The sequence below is a fragment of the Vitis riparia genome, chromosome 3, assembly GCF_004353265.1.
Source record: "Vitis riparia cultivar Riparia Gloire de Montpellier isolate 1030 chromosome 3, EGFV_Vit.rip_1.0, whole genome shotgun sequence".
Lineage (NCBI taxonomy): Eukaryota > Viridiplantae > Streptophyta > Magnoliopsida > Vitales > Vitaceae > Vitis > Vitis riparia.
Window position 1 is genome coordinate 8,631,969 of NC_048433.1, and position 15,285 is coordinate 8,647,253.

General features: G+C 33.9%; 1 long non-coding RNA gene and 1 pseudogene across 1 annotated transcript; one reads left to right on the forward strand and one right to left on the reverse strand.

Annotated features, from left to right (window-relative positions):
- Positions 1 to 4,122: 4,122 nt before the first annotated feature.
- LOC117910922 lies at positions 4,123 to 11,880 on the reverse strand (annotated as a pseudogene).
- Positions 11,881 to 12,726: 846 nt separating this feature from the next.
- On the forward strand, positions 12,727 to 14,896 carry LOC117910858. The gene is made up of 3 exons (XR_004650813.1): positions 12,727 to 13,501; positions 13,621 to 13,723; positions 13,807 to 14,896. It is a non-coding gene; the product is annotated as an uncharacterized LOC117910858 (long non-coding RNA).
- Positions 14,897 to 15,285: the final 389 nt, after the last annotated feature.

Genomic DNA, 15,285 nt, shown 5'->3' on the forward strand with positions numbered 1-15,285 from the left:
AAATGGATCTTTTAAGTGCCTTAATGAATGGTATAACATTTTATTAGTCGTTGTGATATTTTGAAATTGCAAATGGTGGGGGTAGTTTATTTATTTCTGGCACACGATGAGCAACTCCTTGAAAAAAAACAAAAAAAAACCTTCAAACAAGCTTGTTGTTATTATTTTCTTGTATTGGCATTGCAGGTGATGGGAATTTTTATTGTTTTTTGGTCATATGGTGAGCAATTCCTTCAAAGAATTGGGTATATATATATATTCCTAAGCATCAATGCATATATAGACTTTTCTAAAAACTTTAAATGGACTTGATGGGAAATAGGTAGGAGCTAAGCATCAATGCACATATATATATGCATTGATGATTCCTACCTATTTCCTACGCAATGTCTTTGGAAAAGTCTATATATGCATTAATGGTTCCAACCTACTTCCTATTAAACCCATTTAACGTCTTTGGAAAAGTCTATTATGTAATCAAGGCTTTCATATCCAAAAAGAGTCCAAATAGGTGTTTCTTTCTTTTCCTTTTTATTTTTCTTTACATGAAATGGATTAGTATAACTTCTTGAATTTATTGAGTGATTGTCATTGATTACTATATATTAACTATTATTAATATTAACTGAAAAAATAATTCATCTATATATTTTTCCTTTGTTGTTCAATTTATAGGGAAAAAAATGTTGTTTCTTTCAAGTAAAGATTTATGTTTGTCTTCTAGAAATTGAATTTTCTTATGATAGTTTTCTTTATCATTCATTAAGGTAGATTTCTCATCTTTGAATGATTCAAGCAACACAAATATTTCAACATATTTATCATTTACAGTTTTATGCATTCATACAAGAGCTTTTGATATTTTAGGGTAATATTATCAAATACACAAACATCCTTATCAAAATCACTATCAAAAGAAGATTCAATATGAGACTTAACATATACAACAAAAGCTAGATAGTTGTTTTGTTCACACTTGATATCTCTATGATTTGAGGTCTCACTGTCACTTGTATGTGTATCACTCCATGTAACTTGCATAGCTCCGTTTTCAATTTTATGCATTCATACAAGAGCTTTTGATATTTTAGGGTAATATTATCAATACACAACATTCTTATCAAATCACTATCAAAGAAGATTCAATATGAACTTAACATATATAATAAAAGCTAGATAGTTGTTTTGTTCACACTTGATATCTCTATTATTTGAGGTCTCACTGTCACTTGCATGTGTATCACTCCATGTAACTTGCATAGCTCCGTTTTCAATTTTATGCATTCATACAAGAGCTTTTGATATTTTAGGGTAATATTATCAAATACACAAACATTCTTATCAAAATCACTATAAAAAGAAGATTCAATATGAGACTTAACAGATGCAATAACAGTTTTGCACATACTATATATCTCCATGATTTGAGGTCTCACCATCACTTGAATGTGTATGATGTATCACTCCTTATAACTTGCATAGCCTTTTTCACGTCTCTTGGACTAGGATATTCAAAATCCATATGTTTTAGTCCATGAAACTCAAAATGATATTAATTTAAGAAGAAAATACATAGAAAGCAAACATATTTTTCTTCAAAAGCATACTTTAAAATAAGAAATAGAAACTCAAAAATTATATCAAAATAAACATTCTAAAATTGTCTATGGAAAAAAAGGTAATAAAAGTATAAGACCTTTTCAAAAAAAGTGAAGAAAAATGATAGGAAAAAAAAAAACAAAATTAGACAAGAATTTTTTTTTACTTTCTTTGAATATGATTCTGCATGAGAAGACTCTCCAAAAAAATTACAAAAGTATAAATATGAGAAGAATTTAAAAAAAAATAATAATTTAAATAAACTATGATAAGTGAATTAAAATAATTTGAGTAAAAAAATTACTATAAGACAAAAAAGATACAAAATTTAAAATAATTTTCATCAAAGGAAATCTTAAAATGGAAAAATAGAAAGAAAGAGAAATTTTGACACTAAAAGTGTAACACAAAAAATATGTAGCTTACTTGAATGACTTTGATGATGGTAAATAAACTATCAAATTCTCCCACTCTCTAGCTTAAAGAAATATTGTAAGTATATTGGTAAGATAAAAAGAAATAACAAAAGAAAAAACATAATATAGATGGTGGGTTGTTTAGTTAAGCATATTACTTGTCTGATATTTCCTTTGATTTAAATGTTAAACTTGAAATGACAAATTGTAAAAAAAAAAAAGGAAAAAAAGAAAAAGTTAATATAATTAAATTTTATATATTGTGTATATGCATTATGTATATATGCATTGATGCATAGTTCCAACCCATTTCTTATCAAACCCATTTAAAGTCTTTGGAAAAGTCCATAAATGCATTGATGCTTTGTTTCTACCTACTTCCTATCAAGCCTATTTAATTAATGCTTTAAAGTCTTTGGAAAAGTCTATATATGCATTAATGCTTAATTAGTTCCTACCTATCTCCTACCAAACCCATTTAGGGGGTGTTTGGTACACGGGAATAGGGAGTGGGAATAAACATCTCTTTCCTTTTCTCCTTTATTCCTATGTTTGGATAAATGTTAAGAAGGCGGAAATGAAATAAAAAATTATTCCGGAAGAAATCAAATCTAACTTATGAGTCGGATTTGCATTCATTAAAAGTAGGTGGTATTCTGATTCATTAAACCTATTTGATAATATAAAATAACCTAAATTACTATTTTACCCTCTTATCTTGTTCTTCAAACCCGATGTTTATCTTCTTTGTAAAGGTAGAGATTCATTCATCATCCACTTCTTATCTTCTTTGCAAAGATAGAGACCCACTCATCATCCAATTCTCTGCAACAAGTGATTCTTCCAAATTGAATCAATTAAACCTTCCACGATATTTAAAAAAAAAAAAAAAATCAATTTCTTATATGTGTTTGCTACAACTAGGTTCTGAAAACTCCCTTCTACATCTTCGATCAGGTTTACCTTATTTTCTCTTTCTTCTTCTACTTCTTTATATGTGTTTCTTCTTCTCTATAAATTGATTAATTTTTTTTTTATTAATTTATGTTTGGAATCTAAATTTGAATTATTTAAAATTTTGATAAAAAAAAACGAATATTTAAAATTTTTAAGGTTATGGATTTTATCGATATGATACTTGTTGAAATTAGAATAAATTAGAATTCTTTATTTCCTCTTTTGAAAATAGGAAAAACATTTGCTAGCTTTGAGAATTTAAATATTATAATAAATAATTTTTTTTGAAAAATATAATTTTATAACTACTTAAGCATGACAAATTATTCAAATTTTTAATAAAAATAATAATTGAATATTTGTGCATTAGGGTTATACGATTTTTTATGGTTAATTTTTATTTATTGAGTATATATATATATTTTAGTCTTATTATTTAATAACAAAAAACCTCTCAAATTTTATTTTTTTAAAAATAAAAGTAAAAATAAAAAAATATTTTAAATTATATGTAAGGATATATTGTAAATTTATTTCTTTTTCATTTCCATTCCTATTATTATCAAACATTGGAATGGAAACAAATAATCATTCTAATCTTGCATTCATAAGTTCATTCAAATGTTAGAAATAGAATCATCAAATTCATTTCATTCCACTAAAAAATAGGAAAGGAAACAAAATATATTTCCATTCCCTATTCCGACGTACCAAACACCCCCTTAAAGTTTTGGAAAAGTCTTATGTAATCAGGCTGAAGTCTTCTCAATTTCACTAAATACAGATAAGGTAAACATCCATGCATGGGCAACCATGCTCAACACTGATATAGGCTAGCTTTCATATCCCCAAAGAGTCCAAACAGCTGTTTTTCTCTTCTTTTCTTTTTATTTTCCTTTACATAAAAGGGATTAGCATAACTTGTATACTGATATAGCTTTAGATCATGATCAAGTCCAAATTACTAAATGATTATCATTGATTATCATATATTAACTAAAAAAGAGTGATCGACCAGAACATATATATAATATATATATATATATATATATTATATATAGATATATATTGATTCTCATGAAGAACAATGGAATTAAACAAATTCAAAATAGATAACAAACCCTGAAGCATAGGGCTATTTCCAACCGAATTAGCGTGTGTGCAATAGGGATGCGGATTGAGACAAGATTGAAGAAGATTCCGAGAACTTTGATGAGTCCGTGGAGTTTGAAAACTGGGTGTGGTTTCTCTCAGAAACGCTAGTGCTATAGGATGTTGCAGCGTTGGAGGAGCATAACACATTGCACAGGCATTTTATAGGAAGAAGAGGCAGTAAAGCTCAGAATTAAGGACACTCATTGCTTGCCTCATTGAAGGACGAGCATTGCAATCCGGGTGAGCACACCAAAGACCAACAATCATCAATCGTTCCATTTGTTGATCATCATAATCTTCAGACAGTCTGGATCAGCTGCTTCAAGAAGTTTTCCTACGCCATAGAGGTCCCAAACCCACTCCACCAATCTGATCTGATTTTTCTTCGCTTTGTTTCCATGGCTCTTCTTCCACAGCAAATTTCCAATGCAACAATTCCAAAACTGTACACGTCAGATTCCTTACTAGCCTTGCCTGTCATGAACATTCAGGAGCCATGTAGCCCATGGTCCCGCTAAAACAGTGGTTTGTGACCCTTTACCATGATCAACAAGCCCTGGCTAGCCCAAAATCTCCAAGCTTAGCATTAAAATCTGAGTCCAGCATCACATTACTGGACTTGATGTCCCTGTGTACCCACACACTGCTCCCATTCTTCATGTAGTACAGAAGCGAAGAGGCCAAGCCTAGAGCAATTCTATACCTCATAGCCCATGTTAACAAGGTTTTTTCTTCAAAAGACAGGTGCTCAAGCTTCCATTTGGCAACAACTCGTAAACCAATAGGAGCTCTCCTTTTTATGGCACCAGCCCATGAGCTGCACCAAGTTCCGGTGCCTCAATCGACAAAAGATCTTCACTTCAGACGCATACTCCTTCATCCCTGTTGGGAGTTCCTTGTTACCCTCTTAACTGCAACATAAGAGTTCAGTTCTCGCAAGAAACCTCTATAGACCCACCAAACCCTCCCTCTCCAAGCTTCTCTCCCTCTGAAAAGTTACTGGTCGCAAGAGCCAATTCATTAAAGGAAAACTTCCTCGGTCCAGTACCCTTCTCAAAATCTTCGTCCATGTCTTGATCACTGTCACCACCGTCTTCTTGATATCCCCCAGTATTCCTCTTCTTCCTCAAGTAAAACCAAACCAATGCCAACCCACCCACCACAACAAATGCACAAACACTCAATCCCACCACAAGTTCTGTCTTCTTTCGCTCTCCTGGTTCTATACAACCGGGAAATTCCAAACTTGAACTAAAATTCCATGAGGAGATTTTATTTAGCTGGACGGAATCTCCTGTTGAGGCTGAGAAGCCAATATCAACAAATTCTGGTAGGATTCTCAGATCAACTTCGTAATACAGGCTTTGCGGCTGGGTACTTGTATTGGCCGTGGAATCAGTAATTACCACTACACTCAGATTTTGCGAATTAGAATTATAACTGATGGAAACATGATTTACCTTTCCATTGATAATATTGTTCGACCAATTCATAGTCTTAACAGATATCATGGAATTAATATTGATACCAACATGATCTTTTCCCGGATCCCCTAATGTGGCTGAGTTTGGATATGTATCAAACTCCACTGCAACAAAACGAATTGTGGTTGAGTTTGTCGCCGGAGTTGCGCTTGAATTCACCAGACCAAGGCTACTTCCGGACACATCTGAAGGCAGCTGGGTACCGTTAAGGAAGAAGGTAAGCCCATCCCCATAACTATTGTCCAGAAGAGAATTAATTACAAAGGAGAAATTGGTAGAAAAATCAGTTAGATTTCCGGAGGTCTTATCCCAAAGATGCAACTGTTCCTTATATATGGCTCGACCCCAACTTCTGTTAGATGTTTTGTCCCGCGCGTTGGTAGTCAGTTCGATAGCATCTGAAGAATACAGAGCGTCTCCTTCTAAGCGTAGCAGATCTGCGTTTTGATGAAAGCTGGTGATGTTGAAGGACATTGGAATTGAAGTCGCACAGGGCAAGAAGAAAATGGAAATCAAGAAGCAGAGATGAAAGGAGAGAAGTTTGTGAGATTCCATATGAGTGTTGCAACCACCCATGGTTGAGTACAGAGTCCTGCCCATTCCCTTCTACTTAAACATATCCTTTGCACTAGTCTTCCAAACCCGTACTTGGTCCTTTGCAAAAGAATTTTCAAATCGTCGCCAAAGACGAGAGTCATATTTTAAGAAGTCGCGCGCGTTGAAAATTATTTTGATTCCGTCAGTTCTTGCTTTGACTGCGTCTATAATAATATGTTTCATAGAGATGAATGTTTGAAACAAAGAAAACGAAAAAAGATTAATAATAACTGGACGGGAAAACTTGAGGAAGAATTACACGGAGAAAAAAAAAAGTGGGGAATAATAAAAAAAAATAGATTCAAAATTAATAAATTCTTTCCATAATTTAAAGATTTTTACTCATTTTCTTTGCCTATTATAAGATTAAATAATTTAAAAATATATGAAAATTTAATTAATTTTAATTAAATTTGAGTTTCTTTTTTATTTTTATATTCTCTTCTAAAGTTTTTCATTCATTTTATTTTGGGAAAAGTGGGATTTGAGTACTCACTAATATGAAAATATGTGAAATAACAAACCTCAATTTTTTAAAATCGGTATTATCTTTCTCGTTTTAAAAATAATTTAAAATATATGTGCTTTTTAATGAGTCATATAATAATTTCCTAAAATACCCATTTTACTTGTCTTGTCATTAACAACAATTGACTACTAATTTTTTCACATAAATGTTTCCCTTCTTTTATATATGTTCTTTATTATTATTATTATTATTATTTTAGATTTTTTTGTCTATAAACAAACATCTTATAGTAAGATGTAGTTTGAAGAGTGTGGACATTAGAAATAGTGAAAACACTAGTGGATTGTAGATGAGTTTGAGTTTTGCTAATAATAAGATTTGTGGTTTTTACAATTTTCTCTTTTGGATTTTTTTTTAGGGCAAATTGAGGTTAATTTCAAGTACTCTAGTTGTTTAGAGTATTTTTTTTTGTTTTTAGTTTCACCTTCGTAATATATTGTTGTTTCTAAAAGGTAGATGAGTTTAAGTTACCTAAAGAATGTTTGTTGATGAAGAGAAGGAAAAAAAAAAAAGTCCTTACTGGGTGTTTGTTCTCGGAGAAAAAAAGTCTCAAATAATGATAATTAACATATCTAATAATAATAATAAAAATAATAATAAACATATCTAAAATGACAGAAAAACATTTACATAGAGAAGTTTAATTGTCAATTATTGTTGATGATATAGCGAGTAAAATAGGCATTTTAGAGAATAATTATAAGACTCATTAAAAAAGTGCATATATTTCATATTATTTTATATAATAAAGTTAATATTGATTTTAAAATTTTGTGGTTCTTTTTCCGTATATTTTTATATTAGTGAGTTAAAACCTACTTTTCTCTTTATTTTGTGTGTAAAGATTAAAAAAATATACAAATTTTAATTAAATTTAATTATATATATAAAAATTTTATAGTAGATCAAGAGACAATATCTTTTTGCACTTTTTTTCATTGCCTCTTTTAGTATTTTCTATAAACAAAATTATGGACCCACATTTATCCACACATGTGAATTGATATGTCCCCACTCAATGATAACACTTTGAACATATGAAAAAAAGATATTTTGAAATTTCTTTGAGCCATTTTGAGTCATTACTTATTTTAATTATTTTTAAATGAAAAAAGAATAAGAAAGAAAACTTATTGTTTTAATTTGATAATAAATAAGTTTATCAAATAAAAATTGATTTGAAAGCCAAGTTAACTATTGAAAAGGTACAATAATAATAGTTATAACACCCCTTAAACTTGTAAATCTACGGTTTAATATATAAGTGGAAATAATTGAACATTCAATTAATTAATCGTGGATACAAAAGAAATGAACAAAGCACAAAAAAATAATAATAATATATGCAATGGTATGATAACGACACATTACAAAATATACAAAATAATGGACAAAAGAATGTACAAATTAATTTATTAAATTAACTGAAAAAAAAAAGTATTTTGAATCGCTTTTTATTTATAAGAAAATTGTCTTTACAATTTTTATTTAGAAAAATAATTTTAAAATTTTTATTAAAAAAATTCAATCCTATAAATTATGATTTTACCCCTTAGGGGCATTACATGGGTGGTGTACTGTACAAGGCTGGAAACCCAATTTCAATTCCACAAAGTGTATCTTTGCCGCTTCTTCATCTTTCACCTTTGCTTTGGCAACATTTGCATTGGTTGACACCAAGGATTGAAATATCGGTTTTTACGGATATATCGTACTTCAATTTTACGGATATATCGGAAATATCGGAGAAATATGAGTGGATATTTTTTCATAAATATCGGTGGAGTGAAAATTATTTAAAATTAATAGGAAATGCTTGAAAAAACTTCAAAAAATGATAAAATAAGTATAATACACATTTTTAAGTTATCTTTAAGTGTTATTGATATATATATAATATATTATATAATATAATTAAGAAGAAAAATATCGTAAATAGAGATATATTGGTAGATTCGATATTTGAATTTTAATAATAATATATATGAATTTTGAAAGTGTATAAAGTTAAATTGAGTTAAGAAATATTTAATTTATTGAATAAAAATAATTATATATAAAATATAATACATATGAGATTGCAATAGTCCTTATACTAAGAAAGATATCGATGTGGTTCATTATATTATTAGATGAAGGAGTTCATCTGGTTGAAGACAGTATTTATTTTAAAAATTTTAAAATATTTTTATTCAAATATATTTATTATATTTAAATGAAAAATTAAATTAATTATATAAAATATATTATTTGAGATTTAATTTTTAAAATTTTATTAAAAATATGTGATAACAACTTTTCTATTAATATTAATTTATTTAATAATCAAAATAAAGGTTGATAATTAATAATTATTTATAAGAGAGTGGAAAATTGTTCTCATGATTTTTTTATATATTTTATTATATTTAAATGAAAAAATTAAATTAATTTATATAAAATATCTTATTTGAGATTTAATTTTTAAAATTTTATTAAAATATGTGATAACAACTTTTTCTATTAATATTAATTTATTTAATAATCCAAATAAAGGTTGATAATTAATAATTATTTATATAGAGAGTGGAAAATTATTCTCATGATTTTATTTTTTTTATTTTTTATTTTTTTATCTCCACTAAATCTAAAAATAAAAAAATAAAAAAGGCACCCACTTGGCCACTTCTCTCTCGGGCATCAAGAACCCTTTTCTGAAGTTGTCCTCCAACGAGAGAATCCCTAAAAAAAAAGCCCTATTTTCCTCTGCTACTCTCAAATCTGAATCCTCGCAGGTACTAATCTAATCATGTTATTATTATTTTTTTTTTTGCAACCCCCGTTGATTCCCAAGAAAATCCATCCCCCATTCGATTCCGAGAAAATTCATCCTCGTTTGATTTCCGAGAAAATCCATTCAAAACCCCCAAAGAAAACAAAAAAAAATTGCTTTTCTTTTGCTCCTTGTGTTTTCTGGATCTGTTTTAGGGGTCTCTTTGCTGTTGTGCCATTGGATTTAAATTTCACGAACCCTAAATCCACGATTTTTGAGCCAGGCTGAAAAACACAACTGCGCGGGCTGGACTGGTAGGAAATATCGGGAAATTTTCCGATTTATCGGTGCTTCACCGATATTTCGCCGATATATCGGCGATTTTGCCCATTTTTTGGCGATATTTCCGTGGATCGATAATCGGTGGCGATTATCGTTTCGGTGACGACCGATATCCGATATTTCTTCGAAATATCGGCGATATTTCCCGATTTTTCAATCCCTGGTTGACACAACCTTTGCTTGGTCAACCTTTGGCTCAGGTTTTCCATTTTCTAAAGTATTAGTTGGGAGACCTTCCTCTGAATGGGAATCATCAAATTCAGAAAAACTCTCCCTGAAACTCAGACCATGGACTTGCTCAGTTTGCACATGGGGCCAACAAAGGTAATCTGGTAGAGGTTTGGGTGCAGGTGGATGGCTGCATGGAGTTCATCGAAGATGGCCATGCAGTGCAAAAGCTGCATGCACGTAGGGAGTGGGTAGAATGGAAGCTCGTGGGACATGAGTGGTGGAGGAGGGGGCTTAGACCAAAATTGCTATTTGGGTTTCCATTGGGTGAACTGGATGGAGAAGAGGGTGGCCATGCACATAGGAATTCATACACGTTAGGTGTGAAAGACAAGGAGTTGGTTGTAGAAAAGGTCTAGATTGGTTGGAGCTAGGTTGGGTAGGCATGATGGGTGATTGGTGGGCATGATAATGGGGGACAAACTGATGGTAGTAAGCATGGTGATGAGTTCAGTGGGTATGAAGGATGGGGAGATGAGAGATAGAGCAACTGGGAAGCGGGTGGGGAAAATTGGTAGTGTTAGGGTCCCACCTTGACTCTCACAGCAAGCACCATTTTCTTGTGGCTGTGTAACACAACTTTCCATAGCAGAATATTCACCATTTCCAGTAATGCATGAACTCTTCTTCCTACCTCCAACTCCTTCGAGAAACTGTAAACTGGTAACATTGAAACCTCAGTTGCGCAATCCGGCTCAAATCCCTTTACCCATCTAGAGCTCTCGTTGCACATGCGGTTCTTAATGGAATGCAGGATCTACTTCCCTCAAAACACAACCCGTGCCTTCACTGATCATTCAACCAATTTCTCCACAAAAAATTAATAACACCAATGCATCTTTATTGTCACTGTATAGCTTATTCAACTCAGATGGCAAAGTGATCCCAAATACCAAATCTCCAATGCAGTCCCGTGGCCAACATTTTGAACCAATGGATTGGAGCACAGATACAATCACAGAAATCTTCCATTGCGTTCATTTCCCTCCACAACCTCACTCCTCCAGTCCCAACAACTTGGCCATTAATGGTATCATCCCACCGTCAACAAGAAACAGAGCAATAAATAGAGAAGAACAAAAACATAAAAACAGAGTATGAACTTAGCTATATTTCATGAATCGACAAAGAGCTAGGAGTAGGTGGAATTATTGAAGAACAAGAGCCATGATTCTCAGATATCAAGTTTAGAAATAAATCCATGCATTAGTCTTGTACAAGGGAAACCAAAGAAAACCCAAAACAGAGCATGTATACAAAGGATCAGATTCAGCTAAAACAATTAAATAACTCTTCATATCCACACCAATCAACATGTTAATGCCCAGAAAATCAGCAGAAAATGAGAATAAAATAGTGTGAAAATAAGAGACCAGAAGCTCACTGTAGTCATACCTGGAAAGCTCCCCTCAAGCAAAGAGTTGCTTGGCTTCAAGCTCTACCTTCCTTCCCACAAATCAGCAAGATATTCCCCCAGTTTCTTCTCTGAATCCGCTCCAACTCCCTTTCACTAAGTATTCCTCCCCGTGAAAGTATTCCTCCCCACAAACGTATCTTATTCAGCTCACCATTGACCACCCTCTCACCATTGACCACCCTCTGCAGGTTTCTTCGCGCCTGTTGCCAACAATCTCTCTCTAAAACCAACCAAAAAGTAGCCTCCTGCCTTTGTGCTACGTGTCACCATTGTAGAGGATATCCCTCCTCTGTCCTAACTAACCTCTTACTCCCTGCAGAAATTGTCTCCCCACTCTCCTCGCTCATCCCACAACATAAAAAAGGTGATCCCAAAAAGATGGGGAAAAAGCCCTTGTAAAAGGCCAAAACAACCATTTAGAAGAGAAAAGGACGGCTAAGATGAGGACACGTGTCCTCATCACAACCAGGCTGCCCAAAAGAGCTCTAAAGCTCTAAAAATACACTCTAAATAAACAATCCTGAGGCCTCCAATAACGATGCTCGGACCAAAAATAATCCCCTAATAATCTTCAAAATGTAGCTCAAAAATCAATAATGAATTGAGTGGACATGGACCACTAAGGAACAGTGAAGAACTGAGCAAAAATGGATCCCAAACACATGCTAAAAAAGAGCGGGGTGAGTAAAAAATAATAATAAAAATATGTGTGCTAAGGACAAAATAGTGGGTCTACAGTGTGCCATCACCCACTTTTGCTAATGTCTTTAGGCAGGATTGGAGTTGAAATCATACCTTTAGCATTACCGGACGGCGCCTTTGGCTCCAAATGGGATCTGAAAAAGGATCGATGCCAGGTGTAGTGTTAGTGAACTGTATCGGATGGCAGCCTGCTGGGCAATTGTGTCACTGCTTATGTTTTTCAACCCTATGGAATCGTCCATAGAATAATGAATCTCAGTGATTGCGTGCTTGAAATTCAGACCAAGCCCCTCACGTGATGAATCAAGAGTCTTCGGGTTTTGCGTTGGGGCTGCTGAGTTGTGATCGTGCAAGCAAGTATTGTCAATTCTGTGCTCTATTAACAGCTGGAATGCAAAAACAAATAATTTTAACCAGATCAAAAGAATTCTCTATTGCCAACATTCCACTTATTATGAAAATGAGAAGCATGAGAGGAGAGGATGGGCAGATCCTGGAGCATCGCTTGCAGAACCGGGAGGAACTTCTGTTGAGAAGTGGTATGCTTGGTTTTCAAAAAACTCCTTCCAGAATCTGAGTCCCCTATCAGGCTGAGGATCACTATCTTTCTCAGTTTGTCCAGAAGAATGACCTTCCCACCTTCCAATTATTCCATAGAACTTGGAGAGCCTAACCTGGATACCATTGGAATGCTGCCACCAGTTCAGAGAATGCCCTCATACATTCTTTCCTTGTTCACTGTCAAAGATGACACAGAATGCATGTATTCATCCTACCCCTATTCTGCATTGTCTTTTGTTATCTTAAGTAGCTGTTGCACAGCATCGGTTTGTTTGTCATTCCTATTGGCCATAGGAGATCAGAACAATAGATCTTCTTAGCAGAACGTCCATCAGAGCATACCTAGAGTTTATACACGATTGCCTCTCCCAGCCAGGTATGGATCATCATCTTCGTGGACAACCATTCTATGATAGCACGAAGTTTAGAGTCCAAATCAACAGTACCATCCTCCTTTAAACTTACCTGAATCCCACCCTTCTCATTCATATTTGTGACAGTTTCCCGGATCTTCTGTAAGAATATCAATAGGCTGATGCATCCCCAAAGCAAATATTTGGTTACCTGGAAACCACAAACCTTGATGAGGCCACTGCATTGTCAGAGTGTTTCTGAGATTTATGCACACAGTTCAAGAACCCTGAAGACCTCGATGCATGCTTGAAATGATCCAGAAAGCTGAGTGCCATCACTCTCTGAAACTTGATGGAACTGGCAATAAAGTTCAGGAATCTACCAGACTGTTCGCCAGAAGGGATGATGGTAGAGGAGATACTTTAATCGCCCATCGTTCATAATAATGAGCATATTTCTTTAAGAGTTCTTTGCCATATCCTCTCATTTCTCAGTATTTTCCCTAAAAACTATGTCCTTACTAACAGGAACATTTTCATAAACAGTGCTAGTGATAGCATGATCTATTTGCTGGGAGTTAATGGAAACAGGGACCATTCTCTTTCTTCTGAGAGGATCTACAAGCTGAAGGTGGGTCTTCCAACACATCTTTTTTTTCTTGTTATTATTCACTGTAGCATCTTTCCGCCTAAATCCAGCTCAAATGCTTTTAGGATAATGGCTCAAGAAAGAAAGGACCCTTGAGCAGATCTTGAAGATTCCACTGGCTCCCTTATATGGTTCAGTCAACCTGCCAGTCTCAATCTTCTCTTCCTGATTCTAAAACAGGAGCTCAACTCACTCAATTGGTGCGGCAACTATCTTGGGGACCTGGCAGAAACTTCTCTTATGAAGAAATCAATCATAAAACTGATTGCATATTTCTCCGCAGGAGCTTGAGCAAAAGTGGGAGGCAAGTGGTACACGGGCCAGACCATTGCTACTGCTAGCTGGCAACAAAATGGTCTGCAAACTTCCATTCACGTAAGCACCGCTCAGACTGTGTACGTACACTAGTATTTGGTGAATTCAGTTGATACATCTATGTTCCACGTGCATACTCTCTTGCCCGCTCAAACTGTCCACTAACTTCTCCTGCAATTTTCTCCTTTAAGCTACCAACAATTTTCAGATAAGGACTGTAAAGTTACCTCCAGAAGTTACCCTTCAAAGTTCCCTTTATCAACATTAGGAACAAATACAGTGCTCCGAACTGATCCTGGATGTTGGCCCAAAAAACTGGCCTTCAAAAGTAAGCAGTGAATCATCAAGCTTCTGCCTCTTTGGTTAGGGCTGCACTGGCTATTTATGCTGCAACAAATAAACACTGGCAGATCGAGATTGTGCTTCTCTGTCTAAGTAGCACAAATAGAGAGTACAGTGGCCAAAGCAATTTCATTAGGCTCACACATTTCATCCTGCATTCTTTGGAAATTTCTCAACCCTTCATAATAATCTCCATTCTGAGCATAGCGAGAGAACATAACATTCTCTGTCCAAGAGGCCAACTGGATGTCCCTTATGGTAGATTTCAGCACCATTTTCTACTTCATCATTGTGTCAAGGAATGGCCAGCACAGGGGAGTAATGGTACAGTAGATGGTGAATGAGTGACACAAAAAAACGGATGAAGCTGACATGATATATCTTTCGAAATACTCTGTGGACCACACCTTAAGGGTTCTGTGATATTCTGAAGCATAGTTACCTAGTTATTGTATCCAACCCTGACATGAGATACTAATCCAGGCTGAAGTTGCAAAATCTCCTCGGGGACTTGTTAAAGGCTAAGCCTCTGTAATCACGGCTTTCTATCCCTGGGTTTGCATTCTCAAACAAAAATGCACCAACCAAATCATATCACAGACAGACACCAAGAGCGGAGAAATAAAAAAAACAGAACATTAACAAAAACAGAACAAGAATAAGTGAATCCAAAGTTTATTGTGCGAAGCCTTGTTTCATGAGTTATCAATGGGCTCAATGAACGAAAGAGAGAACCAAAATGGAGTTCAAAACCAAGGAAGGGCATAAATTCCAAATATCAAGCAACCAGGATGAAACCTCGTTCAAATCATTTTCTGGGCAAAGTTGCAGAAAAACAAAGACGGTCATAACAATGGCAAATAAAATATCAAAATCAGATTCTAAAA